At 41.0% G+C, this 22,270-nt stretch overlaps 1 protein-coding gene across 1 annotated transcript in view; it reads left to right on the forward strand.

Moving 5' to 3' along the window:
• The first annotated feature begins 405 nt into the window (after positions 1-405).
• DDR2 (discoidin domain receptor tyrosine kinase 2) overlaps positions 406-22,270 on the forward strand; it is a 152,205-nt gene continuing 130,340 nt past the window's right edge. Inside the window, exon 1 of the mRNA XM_058539706.1 lies at positions 406-566. The gene's annotated coding sequence lies outside the window, so the exon portion shown is untranslated. The remainder of the gene's footprint in view (positions 567-22,270) is intronic.

The following is a 22,270-nucleotide window of genomic DNA, read 5'->3' on the forward strand; positions in this document are numbered from 1 at the left end:
TCAACTGGAAGAGAATCCAAACCTTAAGTTGTGCTTATAGTTTTGCTTAAGTAAGAAAAATGGGGTGGGGGGTCTCGGGGTGGGGACCAAGCCTTAGATGGAGGGGGAGGGCTTGGGGATGGATCCAGTGGGGATAAGGCGGAAGAGAGCTATGTCTTTAAGTCTGTCTTATGGTTATACATATTTTTTTCTTCTATGAATGGGTTTTGCTGTAAATTATAGCTTTGCCCGTGGTCCCTTGGGTCAAAAGAAATAGATTCTAAACAGAAAACAGCTCTGATTGGTGACTTTCCTTCTTCCCTCCCCAACCCCCTTCCTAATTGAAACCAAATGTGCAATATATTGGATGCTGGGATCCCTGGCGCTTTCCCAGGAATCCTCAGAATGTGAGGTTTCTCTCAAAGGCATCTTGCATCAGCCTGTGGATGTATGCCTACCGCCGGGCGCCTTCACCGGCAAAGTGGAAAAAGAAGCGTCTCACAACAAATCCTTCCTTTTGGGTTGGGGGAACGCGGTGGATTACAGCTCTGTTTTCTCCTTTCAAAACTGTTCACTCCTGGATGAACGTAAGTTATGTGTTTTTTTTTCCTTCCTTTTTTTTTTCCTTTCCGAAAATGAAAGCTCTGAATCGACTTTTCCTGGTGTCTCAGGAAAAGTTTTAAAAAGGAGGCAGAAGGGAGTTTCAAGTCAGGAGAGAAAGGGAAGGGAATGGGGCACCACAGACTCGAGAAATCCAAGATCTCACATTTTCGGGGGGCTGGATTTATGTTACGGAGGGAGAATAAAGAGCATTAATAACCAAAGAAGACTGAAGCAAAATAAACGAGTCTTAGCAGCTGCAAGATACAATAAACAGCGTTAGCAGAGTTGAAATTGTTGGCAGGCCAGACAGGCCGATTGCAGAGCTAGTTTTGGGATGGAGAAACCAGAGCAGGGGAGCTAGGTTTTTCGGCATTTAGTTGTGGTGCTCGAGGGTCCTGAGTTTTGGAGAGGGCAACTTTCAGTACTTTTGTTTTGTCAGGGGAGATGCTGACTTCATTGTGTGAAGGGCAACTTTGGATGAGTTTAGGGTGCCAGGGGGTGGGGAGGGTGGGGAGGTTGGCGCTGGGTAGAGCCGGCATTTCTCAGTTGGGGACCAGGAAATACAGCTGCCCAGCCTCATCTTCCCCTGGGGAGCCTTTCCCTTTGTTAACGAATCACTTGGGACTGGTTGCAGTTGGGACCTCTGAGTCCTGGCTGAGGTTCAAGAGTCCCATCCAAGGGGAAAGAGAATTTTTCCAAGAGGCTGAAACTCCCAGGCCAGCCATTCGAGGCGGGAGTTCACTCTGTTCAAGCCAGTAGAGGTTCGGCACCATTTTGCTGACTGCTTGCTTTCTGCATCCTTTCCCTGGAGGAACGTTGAGGTAGAGTCCTGAAAAGAGCCTTAGAGGTCTCATCTGACCCCCTCAGTTGGCAGATGTTGGCGATGATAGAAGGGAGACTGACACGTTCAGGGTCACCCAGCATAGTCGCGGAGCTGACAATGAAATTGAGGTTCCGTTTCCGGCTCATCTAGTGCTCCTTCCACTCCATATCTCATGCTCATGCTCCTTCTCCATACCTCTACTTTCATGTTCATTTCACGGCTGAGATAATAGAAGCAGTTGAATTAACAAGTCGCCACAAGGACATGCATTATCAGCAAGAGAGGATGGATGCTAATGGTAACGCATCAGCTAATGGTGTATCTATGGTTATATTTGGTTGTGTGTGTGGAACTAAAAAAAGCTAACATTTGAGTATTTATTATGCACCAAGCTCCATGCTCAGAGCTTTACATACATTATTTGATTGAATCCTCACAGTTCTTAAGGCGTTATTCCTATTTTATAGATAAGAATGTTAAGGCTTAGAGAAGCAGAATGAGTTGTTCAAGGAAATGCAGCTAATAGGTTTGAAACTCATGTGTGTGTGATTCTACAGGCTGTGCTCTGAATCACTCTGCAGTTATACTCCCCTTGCTGCTCCGCACACACTTTTGATTACTTTTCGAGTCAGATTCCACGTTTCCCTCTGTGACCAGGAGGTGAAGGTGTCAGGCGAGGGGAGCAGCACGGATTCTCTCTTGGAGGCAGCTCCTGCACTTGGACGAGTGTTTGTCTGGATGTCAGAGAGGGGCTGCAGGTAGGCATCTCTGTGCCTTAATTCTCAGTGCTTGGTATATACTTAGCTTTGTTATGCAAAGAGCCTGCGATTTAGAGTCAGAAGATCCAGGTTCAAGTTCTGGGTCTACCTTTTACTACTCGGCCAAGTTGCTTTACCTTTCTGTGCCTCAGCCTCTGTATTGATGACAAGAGGATAGTGGCAATACTCTTTGGTATTATTGTTTTAAGAGGTATTGGACACGAGTGTGTTCTGAAGGCTATGAAGGGCTTAACCATACCAGTTCTTCTGATGATGATCACTGAATACTGGAACGTGACGGGCAGCAGCCTCCAGTGAGCTGGGTCTGGCCAGCAGTGCTGATGTCGGCAGGAGGGCGGTTGCGTTTGGCTGTGTGTGAAACTCTGAAATGGGTGGCTTCCGTCTCAGTGCCCATCTCTTTTGAATGGAAGCAATCCCTCATCACAGGGAATATTCCTGGGTTTTCTATCTGAAACTTTCCTCTGATGGCCTAGCTTGGCCGTGATTCCTTATCCGAGGAAAGCAGTGGAGGCTGAAGGACACCAGGTTGTTCGAGCATCACCTGCTGGGGTCTGCTTCGTCTTTGAACAAGAAGGGTTCAGTCAGCATCAGTCCACTGGTTTCTCCTCAAAGGAGACTGGCTTTTCAGGACCCAGGACCTTCTTGTCACCGGTAGGCACATCTCACCCTGTCCTTTCCCTCGTTTCCTCTTCTGTGCCTGCAGTCAGAAGGAATGCAGTGGCCCTGGGGGTGGCGGTGAGGGGCCAGCGGCAGTGGGGAGGCCCCTGACTCTGCTTCTGGTTAAGATCTGTTTCCTTTATAAACACCAAAGGTAATGGAGACACAGAAGGCGTTTCCAGAATCTTTTACTTAGAATCCTCAAATTGAAGCTCCCAACTGTATCCATGTCTGTGAGATAATACAAAATATATATCTTGGTCTCTGCCCCCAGATCCCAGCACAGAAATTCTAAAATCCTTGTAATTTCCTAAGTGATAAGAGCACTAGGAACATCTTTTGTTCTAATATTTGGTTTTTGACCCCAGTTCCTGACAGAGAGCTCTTAAATCCTTCAAAATTTCCTGAGTGATAGCAGTGTCTTTTGTTCTAATGAGGTGACTCTGAGTGGGCTCCTGGATGGCGGCTGGTCATCAGAAAGACCAAACCATGATTAGAAGCTTGGAATTTTCAGCCCCACCTCCCATATTCCAGGAAGGGCAGAGGGATTGGAGACTGAGTTAATGATCGATCATGCCTACGTGATGAAGCTTCCATGAAAATCCCAAAAGTATGGGGCTTGGGGAGTTTCCAGGTTGGTGAACACATCTATGTGCTGGGAGGGTGGCATACCCCACTCCACAGGGACAGAAGCTCCTGCACTTGGGACCCTTCCAGACCTTGCCCTATGTACCTCCTCATCTGGTTATTCCTCTGGATCCTTCATTATATAATTAACTGGTAATGTAAAAAAAAGTTTCCCTGAGTTCTGTGAGCTGTTCTAGCAAATGAGTGAATCCAAGGAGGGGACTGTGGGGACCTCTGATTTGTATCCAAGTCAGACAAAAGTTATGGGTAACCTGGGACCTACCTGTTGTAATTGGTGTCTGCACTGGGGGGACAATTTTGTGGGACTGAGTCCTTAACCTGTGGGGTCTGCACTAACTCCAGGAAGTTAGTGTCAGAATTGCTAGGTGTAACCCACACATCTGCGTCAGAAATATTGTGAGTGTGTGAGTAGAAAAAAACAGTGAGTTTTTCCTAGGTGATGTCCAACCACAGAGTGGGAGTGTCATCTCAAGGAGCCTCATCACCTCCCCACTCTCCCCTAGCCTCTCTGTTAACTCACTGTTTTCTTCCCTTTTTATAGTCACTTTCCAGACTTTGTCATATGAATTATCTGTCACATGTAATGAATCTAGTCAGAGCTTTCCATGTGACTGCATTTTAAAAAAATTTTTATTGAGGTCATAATAGTTTGTAACATTGTGAAATTTCAGTTGTACATTATTATTCATCCATCACCATATATACATGTGCCCCTTTACCCCTTGTGCCCACACCCCAACCGCCTTCCCCTCTGGTAACCACTAATCTATTCTCTTTGTCCATGTGTCAGTTTATCTTTCACATATGAGTGAAATCATGTGGTGTTTGTCTTTCCCTGTCTGGCTTATTTCGCTTAACATAATACCCTCAAGGTCCATCCATGTTCTTGCAAATGGGACGACTTCGTCTTTTTTATGGCTGAGTAGTATTCCATTGTGTATATATATATATATATATATATATATATATATATATATACCACTTCTTCTTTATCCATTCATCAGTAGATGGGCACTTGGATTGCTTCCACGTCTTGGCTATTGTGAATAATGCTGCAGTGAACATAGGGGTACATAAGTCTCTTTGAATTGTTGATTTCAAGTTCTTTGGATAAATGCATGGTAGTGGGACAGCTAGATCATAAGGTATTTCCATTTTTAATTTTTTGAGAAATCGCCATACTGTTTTCCATAGTGGCTACACCAGTTTGCATTCCCACCAGCAGTATATGAGGGTTCCCTTTTCTCCAGAACCTCTCCAACATTTGTTATTTTTTGTCTTGGTGATTATAGGCATTCTAACGGGTATAAGGTGATATCTCAGTGTAGCTTTGATTTGCATTTCCCTGAAGATTAGTGATGTCGAACATTATTTCCTGTGCCTATTGGCCTTCTGTATATCTTCTTTGGAAAAATGTCTATTCATATCCTCTGCCCAATTTTTGATCAGGTCGTTTGTTTTTTTGTTGTTGGGTTGTGCGAGTTCTTTATATATTTTGGAGATTAACCTCTGGTCAGATATATGATTTGCAAATATTTTCTCCCAGTTGGTGGGTTGTCTTTTCGTTTTGTTCCTGGTTTCCTTTGCCTTGCAGAAGCTCTGTAGTCTGATGAAGTCCCATTTGTTTATTTTTTCTTTTGTTTCTCTTGCCAAGTAGACACAGTATTCAAAAAGATCCTTCTAAGACCGATGTCAGAGTGAACTGCCTATATTTTCTTCTAGGAGATTTATGGTTTCACATCTTACCTGCAAGTCTTTGATCCATTTTGAGTTAATTTTTGTGTATGGAAAGGTAATGGTCTACTTTTGTTCTTTTGTGTGTGGCTGCATGGGACTGCATTTTTAACAGACACACTGAAAAATTAGTGGCCACCCCCTATATATTAATGTCACACCATTTTAAATTATCATTAACTCTTGGACACCCTTCCCAAGTTCCCTTATAAGATACACTTTTAGGCACTTCACATCACCCACACCTCAAACACACAACCCAAACACACGTCTCACAGGCATCCAGAAAGCTAACGCTCATCTAAAAACGGACCTTCACAGACATGCTGAAGCCTTGTGCCAGCTGACATAAATGGTAACCTGTCTGCAATGCAGACACACTGGATTCTTTGTACCCCTTGACCTGTTTGAAGCTGTGTTACATATCAACTGACTCTTCCCCAACAATGACTCCTCAGTCCAGATATATGTCCCACATCCCCAGGCATCCAGAGCTTCTCTGAATTCAGCAACCATCCACAATGAGGGCTGTCACCAATAAATTAGAAACCTTGGGTAGAACTTAAGGATCTCCAGATCAATTATATAAGAACATCTGTGAGTAGGGGATGGGAATCAGTACTTTGAAGTGTTCCTCGTGATTCTAATATGAACCTCTGTTGATAAATCTCCATGTTTGTTGCCTCAGCCATTCTTTAGCAAGGAGTAAGGGCAGGCTTGGGAGAGAAACCAAACATGGTCACATTCCCCTTCCTCACTGTCCTATAAAGAATTTAACTGTCAGTGCCCCCCTCCTCTGGTTGGCATCCTTCCCTTTTCTAGCTGGCTTCTCTGAGCTTGGTTGAGATCTCCTCATGATGTACACAACTTCCCTTTTCCCCTCAAGTAGAAGCTTGTCCAGGCCTCAGACTCTTTCCAGTGTCAAGTCAGACAGACCTGGCTTCCAATCCTTGCTATACACTCACTGGCTGTGTGACCTTAGGCAACTGCTTAAGCTCTCTAAGTCTCAGTTTCCCACTCTGTAAAATAAGGATTATAGTTCCCATCTAATAGTTATTACAGATGCCACTTGTGAGGACTTAGCATATGTTTGCCATGTAGTTAATAAATGATGTTGATGATGATTAGTTTTGTTATTAGGTCAGCAGTGTTGCTTTGGCTACCCTTGTTAAACCACGTAGAACCAGCCCAACTATTTTCCCATAGCCCATTCCTCAGTCCAACAACATTCTTCCAGGCCAACAGCATTCACCCACCAAAGTCCACTTCTGCCAAGAGTACTCCCCAAAGTGCTTTCACAGTGGAAAGGATGTGAGTTTAAATTTTGGCTCTGCTACCACTTACTAGCCGTGTAACCTTGGACAGGATATTTAACCTCTCCAAGTCTCATTTTTCTCAAGCCGTAGAGACTTGTTTGTTACAAAAACTAGGTACCATTAGATATGCAAAGGGGCCAGCATAAAGCCTCATACATAATTGATGCTCTAAATAAGTGAGTGCTCAGTAAACGTTAACTCTCTTACTTTTTCTGATGGAATCTTTGATACTTTACAGTCTAAATACCCAAGTCTCTACCCCTTTTCCCCATTCTGCTACATTTCTCAGGAGTTTCTAACCTGTTTCTCTCCCTGATCGTTTTAGGATCCTTCGGCAATTCTACTTTATTTTATTTGGCTTAATTCTATTTAGCAAGCATTTATTGACTGCCTACTGCAAGACGCTCTGCTTAACATTTTCTAATAACAATAGCTTAATAAAGGAACTGAGATGACTGTCCGGGGATATTCACCAGAACACCAATCACCTAATGCCTAAAATGATGGTCTCTAAATTTTATCCATCTCTTTTAATTTTATTTGCATATGTTATGATTGGGCCTGTGTTATTCAGATATGATTTAGCTGAAAATAATTCTCTTCTTATTTTTTTATTTTTATTTTTATTTTTATTTTTTGCTGAGGAAGATTCGCCCTCAGCTAACATATGTGGCCACTCTTCCTCTGGTTTCTATGTGGGTTGCCCCCATAGCATGGCTGATGAGTGGTATAGGTCTGCGCCCGGGATCTGAACCCGTGAACCCGGTTGGCTGAAGTGGAACTCACCGAGCTTAACCGCTACGCTGCAGGGCCAGCCCCAGTTCTCTTCTTATTTTGATTTCCTTTCTTATTTTCGCTTCTATCCTTCCTGTTTTGCACAGAACTATCTGATGTCTCCAAGTTTCTGTAGTTCTCCAAGCAATGGACATCCCAGGATTTGGCAGGTCATGTACTTATTAGCTGGACTCTCACTTTGGCCTCTAAGCCCTGAGAAAGGTTAGGTTTGAGCCAGCCCAAGTATCACTGAGGCCCGGAAGAGCAATGAAAAGGCAGAGAAGTTCTGAAATGGGTTTAGGCTTACCCTAAAGCTCCCTGGTTCAGCTGGGCTTCTGCTGGAGATTGGGCATTGTCTGTAATGGATTCACTCATTCAACTGTCTTGTGGCTTGTGTTTTGTGCCTAGAGAGACCCCAAAGAAATGTTTGAGGACTTCCTTGGACCTGCTTCTCAGAGATTAATGCTACATGCTCCATGGAGTGGGTGTGAGGGAGAGGGCGTGTGAAAAATAGAACCTCGTGCGCAAAAGGTTGTGAAAAGAACAGGTAGTAAGATTTTGGTCCCCGAACCATCATTTTCCAGATTTTTGACCTCAGAGAAGTCTTTAACTTCATTGTGCCTCAGTTTCCTCATCTGTCTCCCTCATGAGTTTTTGTGCCCTCCTTTTAGGTTCAAATAAGATAATGTGCAGGAAATCTTGTAAACTGGGGAGCACTGTGCCTATGAAGATGGTAGGTGTGGATGACCTTTCGGACACATTTCTTGGGTAGCTAATCCAGCAAAATTCACTGTGTGCAAGATTGTCTTTAGGGTCTTAATGGCTTAGATAGCCAAAAATAGATTGAGAAGGGAGATGGATTAAAAAGGAGGACAAATAATCTAGTGGGTTTTCTTTTTTGCATTTTTTCTTTTTAAATTTTGAACACTCCATGAATTCAGAAAACATGAAGCAATTAAAATCACAGTGAACTCTCATGTCTAAGATAAGCAGTTTCTCATTGATTTTATTTTTTCACTCCAATGGCGCTGATTTTTTTAAATCACAAGGTGTGTTTTTTATCCACTATGAATTTCACAGCATCCTGGTAAACTCTGTCATAATTTTGTTTTGGCTGAATTCATTTCTTCAGCAAATAGTTATTGGGTGCCTGCTGTCTGCCAGGCAACTGTTATAGGTTTTAGTGATCAAGGAAACCAGCAAGATTATAGATGTTTATGATCATTCATTGCTTTAGACACTCATTACTTTAGGTTCTGGGAAGCAAAATATGAATTTGATTGTACAAAATTCGCTTTGGAAAATCGGTATCCAGGATTAGGTTAATAAGATTTTTCTTTTTAAATTTTAACTGTAATTCAAAAAAGTTCTTGTATGGTGATTGTCAGCAGAGCTAGACATTGTATAAAACATAAGACCCGAAGTTTACTATGTTATTTTCCATAATTTCTTTCTTTAAATTAAGACTTTATATTTTAGAGCAGCTTTAGGTTTACAGAAAAATAGAGGAGAAAGTACAGAGTGTTCCCACGCACCTCATCTCCTTTTTGCATACAATTTCCCTGTTAATATCCTGCATTAGTATTATAGTTTATATTTTATCAATTGCTCAATATGTATTTATTAACATCCATTGTATGTTTTCTACTAGTTATTATCGAGGTAAAAAAGAATAAATCATATTTCTGCCTCTCAAATTGTTTATAATGTTGTATATCTACAGTTTGGATCCTCTCACTCATTAAAAAAATTTGTTGTGCACTTAGTGCCTGCCTAATTTGGTGGTAAGGTTAGCACAGTGCCTGGACACAGTTTGTTGTTGTTAGTGCCATTGAGTCAACACTGACCCCTAGTGACCCTGTGTACAGCAGAGTGGACCCTGCCTGGTTCTTTTGCACCATCCTCTTATCTTCCAGCACTGTATCAGGCAATGCTCTGCTGCTACTCAGGGCCGATTTTTTCAGAAGTGGGTGGCCAGGTCCTTCTTCCTAGTCAGTCTTAGTCTGGAAGCTCTGCTGAAACCTGCCCACCATGGGTGACCCTGCTGGTATTTGAAATACTGGTGGCATAGCTTTCAGCATTGCAGCAACATGCAGCCACCACAGTATGACAACCGACAGACAGGTGGTGTGGTTTCCTGACTGGGAAACAAACCCTGGTTGTGGCGGTGAGAGTGCTGAATCTTAACCAGTAGACCCCCACAGCTGGCTCTGGACGTAGTAGACAATCAATAAATACCTGTTGATTATATGAACAAATGAAAACGAATGATTGAGAATTAGAAGAAATAATCCCGGTCCTTAAGAGCTTGGGAAACAATGGACAAATATGACAGTGACTAGAGAAAACTTCAAAAATATATAAAATATTATTGGATCTCTGATAAGGGAGTCATTGGTATAGGCAAATAAGGTGTAAAGCCATAGGCCCATCTTCCTTATTGGGATTGTATTCCTGACCTTATCATCAGTATTGTCTTTGTTGCCATGGTCTTCATATTATGGTCTTAATTATGGCTATCTTTCTGTGTCTAAACCCAAGCATTAAAAAACGAACTCCCTCATCCTCATGATGGATACACACACATGTGTATGTGTGATTTTAGCAATTTTAAAGTGCCATCACACCAATTCATGCCAGTTACATTGCTCACTGGGAGTAAAACGAACTGCTACGTGGGCTGTGTAAAAAGAGATCACACCTTGGAAGTCCTCATGGGAGCTATACCAACAAAATGCCTTGTAGGACTGTAATTTCCCAGAGACAAAAAACTTAGAGGAGTGGTGAGGGTTACAAAGGCTGCTGGGACTTGTCCTTCAGGAGGTACTCTCTTGAGAGTCTAGGGAACAAGTTGATCTACAGAAAAGAGTGGTGGGAGTTAAATTCACTCAAGAGCAGCTAATTGTTCCTCAGACAGAAGTTCTAATTTTAGAATGTATACATTATATAGAGTTTTAAAATTGAGATTATGATGTTAAAATAGTATCAAAGGAAATTAAAAATAAATTCTAATCCCAATGAAAGTTCCAGTAAGTGATTTTGTGGCTATTGACAAACTGATTCTAAACTTTGTATGGAGAGGCAAAAGATCCAGAATAACCAACTCAGCATTGCAGGAGAAGAACAAAGTTAGAGAACTGATATTACCCAATTTCAAGACTTACTATAAAGTTACAGTAATCAAGATGGTGTGATATTGGTGAAAGAATAGACAAATAGATCAATGGAACAGAATAGAGAGCCCAGAAATAGATCCATATAGATATAGTCAACTGATCTTAGACAAAGGAGCAAAGGCAGTACAATGGAGCAAAGATAGTCTTTTCAACAAATGGTGCTGGAACAACTGGACATCCATATGCAAAAAAAAAAAAAAAAAGAAAAAAATCCAAAAAAAATGGGCCCTTACGTCCTTCACAAGAATTAACTCAAGATGGGTCATGGACCTAAATGTAAAATGCAAAACTATAAAACTCCTAGAAGATAACATAGAAGAAAGTCTAGGGGACCTTGGGTATGGTGATGACTTTTCAACACCAAAGGCATGATCCCTGAAAGAAATAATTGATAAGATGGACATCATTAAAATTAAAAATTTCTGCTGTGTAAGAGACAGTATCAAGACGATGTGAGTACAAGCCATAGATTGGGAGAAAATATTTGCAAAAGACACATCTGATAAAGGACTGTTATCCAAAATAATACAAAGAACTCTTAAAATTCAACAATAAGAAAATGAACAACCCAATTAAAAACTGGGCAGACATCTCACCAAAGAGGATATACAGATGGCAAGTAAACGTATGAAATGATGTTCAACATTATATGTCATTAGAGAATTGCAAATTAAAACAACAGCGAATCACCACTATATACCTATTGTATAATAGGTATTATCCAGAACACTGGATAATGCTCAAAATCCAGAACACTGACAACACCAAGTGCTGGTGCTGATATGGAGCAACAAGAACTCTCATTCCTTGCTGGGGGGAATGCAAAATGGTATTGCTACTTTGCAAGATAGTTTGGCAGTTTTTTAGAAAACTAAACATACTCGAACCATTTGATCCAAAAATCATGCTCCATGGTATTTACCCAAATAAATTGAAAACTTACGTCCACACAAAAACCTGCACACAGATGTTTGTGATGTTTATAGCAGCTTTATTCATAACTGTCAAAACTTTGAAGCAACCAAGATGTCCTTCAGTAGGTGAGTGGATAAATAAACTGTTGGTACATCCGGACAATGGAGTATTATTCAGCACTAAAAAGAAATGAGCTATCAAGCCATGGAAAGACATGGAGGAAGCTTACATGCATATTACTAAGTGGAAGAAGCCAATCTGAAGAGGCTACATACTGTATGATTCCAATCAAATGACATGCTGGAAAAGGCAAAACTATGGGGACAGTGAAAATATTAGTGGTTGCCAGTGGTTGGGGAGTGGGGATGGATGAATGGGCAGAGCACAGAAGATTTTTAAGGCAGTGAAACTATTCCATATGATACTATAATGGTGGATACATGTCATTATAAATTTGTCCAAATCCATAGAATATACAACACCAAGAGTGAACCTGAGTGTAAACTAGAATTTTTTGGTGATAATGATGTGTCAATGTAAGTTCATCGATTGTAACAAATGTGCCACTGTGGTGCAGGATGTTGACAGTGAGGGAGGTCGTGAGTGTGCGTGTGGGGGTGTATGGGAACTCTCTACTTTCTGCTCAATTTTGCATGAAAGGAAAGCTGCTCCAAAAAATAAAACCCCCAAATCCAAAATTCCCAACACTCTGATTTCATCCTGGCTATTTCTTTCTTATCTGAAGGCAGACTTTGTAATATAGTTATAATCACGGACATTTATATATATATTTGTTATATATTATATACATAACAAAATTAATAATTTATATTTTAAAATTATTGATTTTGCTTTTTGGATAAGTATGGCTATTGTATTCTAAACTTTAATAATATTATTTTATTTAATAAAGCTAATGGAAGCAGAAACTTTAAAAATTAGTGAGAAAAACTAATCCAACAGGTTAGTAGCAGATACTTGGGAAATCTTTTTGTCATATTCAAATCATAATAACTATCGCTTGAAAGAATAGTCACTTAAGTTGTTTTAACTAATGCAACATACAAACATTCTCACTTACAATCATGGTATGGTAGAAAGAGTGATGGGCCAGGGGTCAACAGGGTGAGATTTTCATTTTCAATTTGCCACCTACTAGAAGTTGGACTTTGTGCAACTATATTTTTTAACCTATCTGCACTTCAATTTTATCATCTGTAAAGGGCAATGTAAAATTTCTACATTTTCCAGTTCAATTATGCTAATCACTGTCTGTACCAGCACCTGTACCCCCATATTCACTTTCACAGCTAAGTCTTGAATCACTGATCTAAGTTCTCATTTGAGTTGGGCAGGGTTAGGGCAAAGAAGGTATTGGGCAGTTAAATAGGAAAAAAAGAGTTTGACACCGTAAAAATGGCTCCATATTTGTTATCTGCAGACCATATGTAACAAATGAGTCTTAGTTTCAAGTGAAATGATGCATGTGAAAACCCTGGACACACTTACGATGTTGCTTTACACAAAGGTGTTTAAGGCACTAGCAGGGGTACCTCCAATTTCTTTTGGAAATAAGTTGATATTTGGTGTTCCATAAAAGTATTAAAATAGTCATAATGAAAAAAAATAGGAACTTTATTGAACGTTCTTACAGTTAATTCTACATTTTTCCATTTTTTTAATAACAAAATACATGGTGGGGTGGGGTTGGGGAAGGTGCTATAATATTTTCAGTGCTTGGAGGCTCTGAAGGTCTTAATTCAGCCCTTTGTAGGCACATAGACTATGCCATCCACAACTTGTTCCTGAATTTACTCAGCCACAGTTCCTCAGAGCTGTAGGGAGAAGTACTATGACGCCATTCAAAAATACGTTCAAATCCATCCTTAGGATGAGGAGGTTATTATAGTTACCATTGCATGATTCAGCAGTAGACATTAGGGAAAAATATCCACCCCATGGATCATGGGGTGTTAAAACATTTTCTTGTGAATAAATGAGGGTTAGATGAAAGTGGTGACAAAGCATTAAGATATCTAGACCCATGTCTTTTCCTTTCATCAGAACTCAGTAATTCCCACTGTCACCATTAACTCCACTTCTTAAGGCCAGGTAAATGGCTTCAAGGGTAAGGCAAATGATTTTCCACATTCAAAGAAGTACTCTCTTGACTCCCACCCCCCAACCCTAGAATAATAGCTTTGCTAATGCTGATGGAGGGTGCATTGGGAAGTCAATGAAACAGCTGTCAAAGGCTGTGTAGAGCAGATATGCTGCAGGGGTGGCTTTAGTCATGGGTTTCTGAAGGAGCAGATTCTTTGCTGCTTACTCTTGGTGAAAAGGTAGGGGCAGGCTTTTTCAAGGGAGACAGAATAGACTCCGCTCTCTAAGAAACTTCCTTCAGGAGTATCTAATTTGATGTTACTCAAACCTGAAAAATATATGGACCATTTTATAGGGAAAATTTTTTCAGCTCCTTAAAATGATCAATTATTTGGACATTATTAAAAGGTGTACCAGCATAAAATGAAGTATACACTTAAATTAGGTTCCTGGACCCAATTTTCACGTGTGTGTGTCTTGGGGGGAGTTTCCCACACAACACCAAACAATTCTTGGGACATCAGCTGGGTGTCCTACAATTCAACTCAATTCTGACACTACGCATCCAGAAATAGCATCAGATTTCACAGGTTAAGGGTTCAGTCCTACAAGAGTGCCCTCCACCCTACCACTACTTCAGCCACCAGTTGCAAGCCCAGGCTGTTACCTGTACTTCTGACCAACAGCCTACAGATTGGAGGTTCCCACAACTCCCTATTGGACTTCAGATGCTAGTTGCAAGTCCAGGCTGTTACTTGTACTTTTGACCAGCTGGCCATAAATCAGAAGTTCCCAAGACCCCCTCCTTGGATTCAATTAATTTGCTGGATTAACACACAGAACTCAGAGAAATATTTTACTTACTAGATCATTGGTTTATTATAAAAGGCTATAAATCAAGAACAGCCAGATGGAAGAGATGCATAGGGCAAGGTGTGGGGAAAGGGCATGGAGCTTCCAGGCCCTCTCCAGGTGCACCACTCTCCTAGCACCTCCACTTGTTCACCAACCCAGATGCTCTCCGAACCCTGTCCTTTTGGGTTTTTATGGAGGCTTCATTACATAAAGGTGATTAATTAAATCACTGGCCATTGGTGATTGATTCAACCTCCAGCCTTCCTCCTCTCCCCAGAGGTGTGGGATAGGACTGCAAGTTCTACCCCTCTAATCACATCTTTGGTTTCCCTGACAACCAGCCCCCGTCCTTAGGTGGGGTCCAAAAATCACCTCATTAACCTAACAAAAGGCACCTTTATGGCTCTCATCACAGGAAATTCCAAGGGTTTTGGGAGCTCTATGAGCCAGGAGCTGTGTACGAAGATCAAATATAATATACGAGAAATGTATTTTGGTTGTCTGAATGCTATACTTCTTTATAAATCACAATATTGCAACACTTCTTATGCTTTAGTTCTGCAATATCAAGCCAAAGCAAATTTATAATTGAAATTAAACATAACTATAAACTCAATAAAATAAATTAAAAACATTATTTTAATGTGTCAGATGATGTGGTTTGTTGAAATTAATCACTTGTGTGGAGGTTAAAGATAGGCAGAGTGGACCCATGTAGCCTTAGGACCTGGTCATGTTTAATCTGGGTCTGTTATTTAAAGATAATTAATAATTTCATGCAGAAAATGCCTGTTGGTGTAAGTATGTTAAACAAATTGTTATTAATAGCCTCAAGGGTTTACAAGTTTAGGAAAATCAGATCTCACACTTAACCAAAACTCTGCCAGTAGCCAATGGTCACATGTCAGTTTAATGAGGTATCATTTAATAATTGGTTTAACGGTCTATTCACTTGAAGATGAGGTTGGCATTGTCGTGTTATTGAAATTGCTACTAAATGGGTATCTAATCCAATGACTAATAGAATTAGGGACAGAACCGTTCTGCTTTGTGTGTTTATGCCTCAGGTTTTGGCTTATAAACTGGTAGGTGTTGGTATGTAAAAAGAGAGAGTCCGCATCAGACATCTGTTTGCAGCATGAACGTGACATTGACCCCTATGGCTGAGCAGATTAAACTGCCCCATGCCATGCCATAACTCAACTCTCCCACCATTTTCTGTTTCTAGATTGGTTCTTGACTTGATCTGGCTTTCATTTGGCATTTGTATAATCGTATATACAAATGAAATGGCAGGTACTGAAATTCCACGACAGTACTTGGTTACCGCTAGGACTAAGAGTTTCAAATTATAGAATTGAAGATATAAAATTTAAAAAATTCTAGAAGTGTGCTGTGGACCACAGGAATGTATTTATACTTGGAGACATGCGGCTTTAAAACTAACTTCAGCATCCATTTTTTTTAAGGGAAACTTTCCCAATCTGCCCTTTCCTTTAAATTTCATTAATAATTAAAAATAATAATCATGATGACTTCAGAGTGATGAGTGTTCATTGTGTACCAAAATTTATGTTAAGCCGTTTAATATACGTAATCTCATCGAAACCTTATAATAATTGTGTAAAGTGGGGATTTCTCATATTTTATATATGAGGACACATGACACTAAGAGAGGGTCAATCACATAGCAAGTAAGTGGCAGAACGAGAATTTGAACCTAGGTCTTTCTCCTTGCAACATCTAACTTTTTACCACTGCTTCGTTACTCTCCTTGCACCTCCGTTACACCCTGTGAATATCTCTTTTATTGCAAGTAGGCACCGCTCTTTTGTAATTATCTCCTTATATGCCTGTCTCTTCCACTGGGCCAGTGGGTCTCAAACTTCAGTATGCATCAGAATCACATGGAGTGCTTTTTAAAAATGCAGATCCCAGGCTCCACCTGAGATTTGGTAAATAAGATATTTTCTGTCCAGTGTCCAGGGAACCTATATTTTTTTAACAACCTCCATCGTGTGATTCTTTTTCAGTAGTTCTTCTGATCATGTTTTGAGTAAAACTGCATTCAGTCGCGGGTGCCTCAAGGATGGTGATTATTTTTTATCCTCCTTTGTATCTCGAGGACTTGCTCACTAAATGTCTGTCGAATAATTCAAAGGGTGAATGAAGAAAGGAACAATTGTCAATTGAGAATACGTTCTTGGGAAGAACACTCTTTTGGCCAGACCCTTGGAAAATTTAGAGATACATGTTTAAATATCACTTAATATACTCAGTCTAGACTCTCTCTCCTGGAGGCCAAGCATGGCAAGGAGCCTACAAAGGTGGCAGAAAGCACAGCTCTGTCCACAAGAAAAAGAATGAAAACTCCAGGATGTGAAAGAATCAATCTTCCCTTTTTCTAAACTTAAGATCAATTGAACTAGAAAGGTTTAAACGCCTTTGAGGCCCAGAAAGGAGTTAGTTTCCCTAGTGTTTTGTAGATGTGAAGTTTTCTGCTTAACTCACAGTTCTGAGGTCAATATGAATTCATTCCTTGATTCGGCAAGAGTGTTTTTGAGTACTTACTGGTACCTTTAACTTAATAAAGCACAGTCTTTTCTCTTCCTGAGTTTATAATCAGTAAGAAAATTCAGGAAACAGTAAAGGAGCAACACGAGTAAACTTGGGGCTAGTTGCTCAGTGTCCACAAGTGGAGAGAGCACAGAAGGGTTTCGACAGTCAAGGGTCTTGGGCTGGATGTTGGAAGTTGAGTGAGAACTGGATGGAATTGGATAGGCAGGAAGCAAAGAGCAGCGAGAGCAGAGGCTTGGCAGTCAGCCTGCTTATGACTGGCCAGCTCAGTTACCAGTGAGGACAGGAGCCTGGGGTGGTGGGAAATTTCCACTGGGGAGCCTGGAGAAACAGCATGGCACAGATGTGTTTCATTACATTAAGGAGAGCTTCGGATGTTGTGGAGTCTTGAACATTTTTCTTTATCTTAAAGCAGGTGAAGTGTTGTTTTAAGATTAATGTGACTGCAGCATGTAAGGTAAACTGCAGGGGAGAAGGAGTTAAGTCAGGGAGACTCGTTAGAAGGCGGCTCTAGCTGTCCAGATGTGATGTGATTGGGGTTGGACCAGGATGGTGGAATGAGCAAGGACAAGCTGGGGAGGCTGTGGGAGTAACCTGAAGGACACTGACGGGATAGTATTGCTGCTAACCAGGGGTAGGTCTAGGGTGGCGGGTGAGGGGTGGCAGAAGCAGAGTGAAACTCACACACCAGCTGATGTGGAGTACTTGAGTACTTAGCAACCCGTTTTCCCACAAGAACTCTTAGCTGAAGACTAGTGCCTTAAGCTTACAACCAGGATGCTAAGTCAAAATTTCTCAAATAGCTTTTTCACCCTTTGTTGTTGGCGGAGCAGTTGGCTCTGGAGGAGACCGACTGTTTGTTGTTTCTCTTTCCTTCTCTGTCTCTCTTCACTTCCCCCACCCGGTTCTCACAGTGAAGACCTCTCAGCATTGACACTTCTGCTTGGGACCTGCCAAAGAAATCTTGCTAATTAGACAAAAGTGGTGTCTCCCAAAGTACAATCCTTGGAAACCTGTGGGTTTTTAAATAGATAACGACAGGGACAGGGCAAGGGCCAGAATTCTGTGGTCAAATAAGTTTGGGAAATATTCTTAGAGAATTAGATAGGTCTCTTCACTGCAGGACTTCCCAAGGTCTTTAATATGGTAATGAGCACTCTGACTGTCCAAGAGAGGGGTAGCTTATAGTGCTCCACAAACTTTTTGGACCATGGAGCTCTTTTTTAAAGAAGCATCTTGAGGGAAGAGAGTTGCGTAACATAGATTTCGAGAAATTAGAGACTAGAGAGTTTGTCTTAAAACTAAGTCTCTTGCACTAAAGGTTGGTAGGGTAATGGGAAAAAATAAGAGACCGGAATTTGGGTGAGGGTTCTACTTCTAACGGGTCATCTGTTCATTGAACTTCTCTAGATCTGTTTCCACAGACATTACGCTAATACTAGATGAATTCTTAAGTTCTTTCAACTCCAAAAGTCTGTGATCACGTGCATATTCAGACGAGGAAAATAATCTGTGATTTATCTACTCTGTAATAACACTGCTGGTGGAGACAGTGGTGGGGAAAGTGAGGGCAGAGAAACAGTGACAACAAGATGAATAAGATGTGGCTTGAACCCCTGAGCTGATTATATGGTTGGGCACAGTGACAGTGCTGGACTGATGTAGCAGAGATGAATGAAGTTTCTAGTTTGCTCTTAGGCTTCTCTGAATCCAACTATGTCCTATGGTGCACATACAGCTCTCCCAGTTACTAAGGCAATACTAATTCCCAAGAGTCACTTCATCCATCTAGTCTTAGTTTTGCTACTAAGCAGCTGTTTTGCTACTGATTTATCTTACATAAACAGTTAATCCCATGGGCCTGGGTTTTCTGCATCTGTGAAATAAGGGAGTTAGGTTAGATCAGGGACTCCTGATGTTTTGTGTGGAAGAACTATTTTTAATTTGTCCTGGGTCTTACTCAGAGATGTTCTTCCACCCACTCAATAGAGATGGGCGCCAAGGTTCTGTGTTCAGTTTTCTTCTCTCCCTTCTTCCTAGATCATGTCAACTGCCTCATACTTCAATTATTGCCCCTACATATTTGATGTTCAAATATGTGTCTCTAACACCAAACTCTCTCTTGAGTGCCAGAGCCAAATTTCTACTTCTCTACTTAAAGTGCTTACCTGTTCTAATTGTAAGGAAACCAAATTCCTTGTGTTCAGAACCAAACTCACAATCTTCCCTTACAAACTGACTCCTCTCCCAGTTTTCGCAGGACTCATTAATAGTGACATGGTCCTGGTCACGGGCAGGCTGGAAACTCAGGCTTCTTTGACTCCTCGTTCTGCCATGCTGTAACCAGTCACAGGTCAATCCTCAATTCTCTCCACATTGTCATCATTATACCTCCTCGTTATTTCTTTTCCCTTCCTGTGTCGTTATTCTAGGTCAGGCTCTAATTGGTCACTCTGCTCGTCTCTCCTCTAAAGCATCGCACGTGCCAGGTTAAGCCTTATAGAGCCTCTCTGAACCTGCCATCCCTCCCTTCCAAAGCTTTTCCTGGGTCACCTGTGCTCACTCCTTGCCAGCGCCCACAGCCTCACCCATCTTCCAGCTTTATCTTCAATTTCTGAGGTGTTCCTGTCCTCTGGCCACTATTTATTGATGTCCTCATTCCATAACTTGCCTGTTCAAATTGTTCCCTTGTCTTAGACTTTTGTCTTCACTTTTTCTACCTGACAAAATTCTACTTATATTTCAAGAGTCAGCTCAGATGATGCCTCCTCCCTCCTTCAACAAGTCTTTCCAGAACACTCCACTGGCTTGCTTTCTCCTTCTTTTACCACCTTATTCTTTTTTTATCTGATTATCCCACCAACCCAAATGAATAGTTATAGCCGTTATATCTTCTTTGAGGCCAAGAAACATGTTTTCTTCATCTTTAGCACCTATAGCACTTAATACATACTGGAAGCTAGAAACTTTGTTGGATAAATTAGTATTAAATTATTAATCTATTATTCAAAATAATAATCTATAAAATGAAACAATCTACTAATCTTAATCTAATCAAATACTGAGAAAATAAAATAAATAATCTACAAATCCAAAACTAATAAAATCTGGGTTTTAGTGTCCTTCCATTCTACTTTTATGTGTAGTTTAGGGATGATTTTCTGAAGAATTTTGATTTTGATTTTAGTTACAGTATTGGGTTAGTGAAATCATTAACTTACAGCTGAGGATAATTTGTCTTTCTTGTGAGACCATCTCTATGAAGCCGGCTGGCCTTACTAAGTCATGACAGGGCTGGGACCCTTTCTAGTTGGAGCATCATATGATGTGGTTGCAAACCTGGGCTTTGGAGTAGGGCAGATCTGGTTTTGAATTCTGACCCTGTCCTTGTTAGCTCTGCTACCTTGGGGAATTTACTTAGTGTCTCCAAACCTTAGTTTCCTCATCTGTAAATGGAGGTCATAATACATCTGTCCTGTAATTGTTGTAGATGTGGATTCTACTCCTGGGAATGGTTCAGGAGTAAATCTCTTCCTCATCCTCTCCTTGGGGGCTCCTCCAAACCTCGTGGATTTTCTCTAGTTTCCCTGGACCTACAAATGCAAACCACACTGGCCTATGTAATTTCAGAGGCAGATAGAAAGCTGAAACAGAAATGCAGGGACTGTTGGTGCCCATTTTCCTGGCCTGGTGAGGAAGAAAGGAAGAAAGTCGACCTGTGCCTCTTATTTTGAATTAGACAGATGACAAACGTCTCATGAAACTCCTTTTTGTTGGAAAAAAGTCCTCTACCATCTTCTTTTGCCCCAGTCTTCTATATCTCCAGACTTCCTAAAAGACTAGATTGCCAGGGTTCCCTGAAAAGCCAGCTCAGTCCAGGACACATCTGTCTCATATCTTATATCTGTTCATAGAGCAATAAAGGGAAGGAGCTAACAATTACTGAGCACTGAGCACCTACTATGTGGCAGGCACATTTTATACACAATTATAATTATTCTTCTTAATAACTTTGTGAGACAGGTCTCATTATCTCTTTTACAAATAAGTAGAAGCCAAGTAACCCCCCCAGATTACACAGCTGGTCAATCTCAGAGTGAGAAAATGAACCCAGATGCTCTGCATAAATTTTAGCGTTTGAAGCATGCAAGGTGATTTGAGCAAATTAGCTGTATGACGTGAAGGTTTCCTTTAGGTGAAGGTTTCCTTTTGGTTTTCTATGTCAGGAAAATTGTGATCTAACAGGGTTAACCTTTGCCACCTTAGTTCTACAGGCAAATAGTTTTCAGAAATACTGTTTGGGGACACTTGGACCCTCATCCTGCTTTCCTCTTCCACAATATGTGACACTAATGATAGTGAGTATTTCAAGAGAGGTTGATATTTGTAAACATTCCTGTAAAAATAGGCACAGAGATTGTTAGTACAAGTTTTTGTGGAATAGTGAGGTGAGCCCCAAGTATAAAAGGGCAGTAGTATAGCACAAGTTTGAATATTTTCTCAAATTCGAAGACTTTAGCTGCATGCCTTGTTAGGGAACTAGAAGCCAGGGGAAAGATGTACTAATATATGTGACATCTGTTCTTGCTCTGTGTGGCCACTTTATTCCCATTAAGTTCTGTATCCTTCCCTGAAGAAATTGGCAATTTACAGTGGCTGTTCAGCGACCCACATGAACACTGTGGCACTAGAGTTATATGTCGTTATATCCATTCAGTGAGAAAAAATGGATCTGTGGGAAGGAATGACATAACTACACGTGCTAACATGCAACTACCCCAACATATACGGTCATGCATCGCATAACGACGTTTCAGTCAACGACGGACCGTGTATACAACAGTGGTCCCATAAGATTAGTACCACATAGCCTAGGTGTGTAGTAGGCTACACCATCTAGGTTTGTGTAAGTACACACTCTATGATGTTCGCACAATGACGAAATTGCCTAACGACGCATTTCTCAGCGTCCTCAGGGTCTCAAGGACTCTCAGTGTTCCCCAGACAACAGTGGAACCACTGCTCCATACAGTCAACAGTCAGTCTCTCTTCCACCTCAGACTGTCACTCCCTTCTTCAGATGCAACTAGTTATCAGTTACCTGAGTAGTCTTCTAGAACCATCCTACACAGCTATAAAATATATGGATGTATAGTTTATTTTTAATTAAAAAAATCAAGTCTTATCATACTATACATTTCACCTTGGGTTTTCTGCTGTACAGTCATGCATTGCTTAACAACGGGGAGATCCACAAGGTCAAAACTATTGTCCTAATAGTACTAAGATGCTTTTGCTTTTTTCACTCTCATTCTTACGTGAGTGTATGGT

Source organism: Diceros bicornis, chromosome 4 (genome assembly GCF_020826845.1).
Source record: "Diceros bicornis minor isolate mBicDic1 chromosome 4, mDicBic1.mat.cur, whole genome shotgun sequence".
Taxonomy (NCBI): domain Eukaryota; kingdom Metazoa; phylum Chordata; class Mammalia; order Perissodactyla; family Rhinocerotidae; genus Diceros; species Diceros bicornis.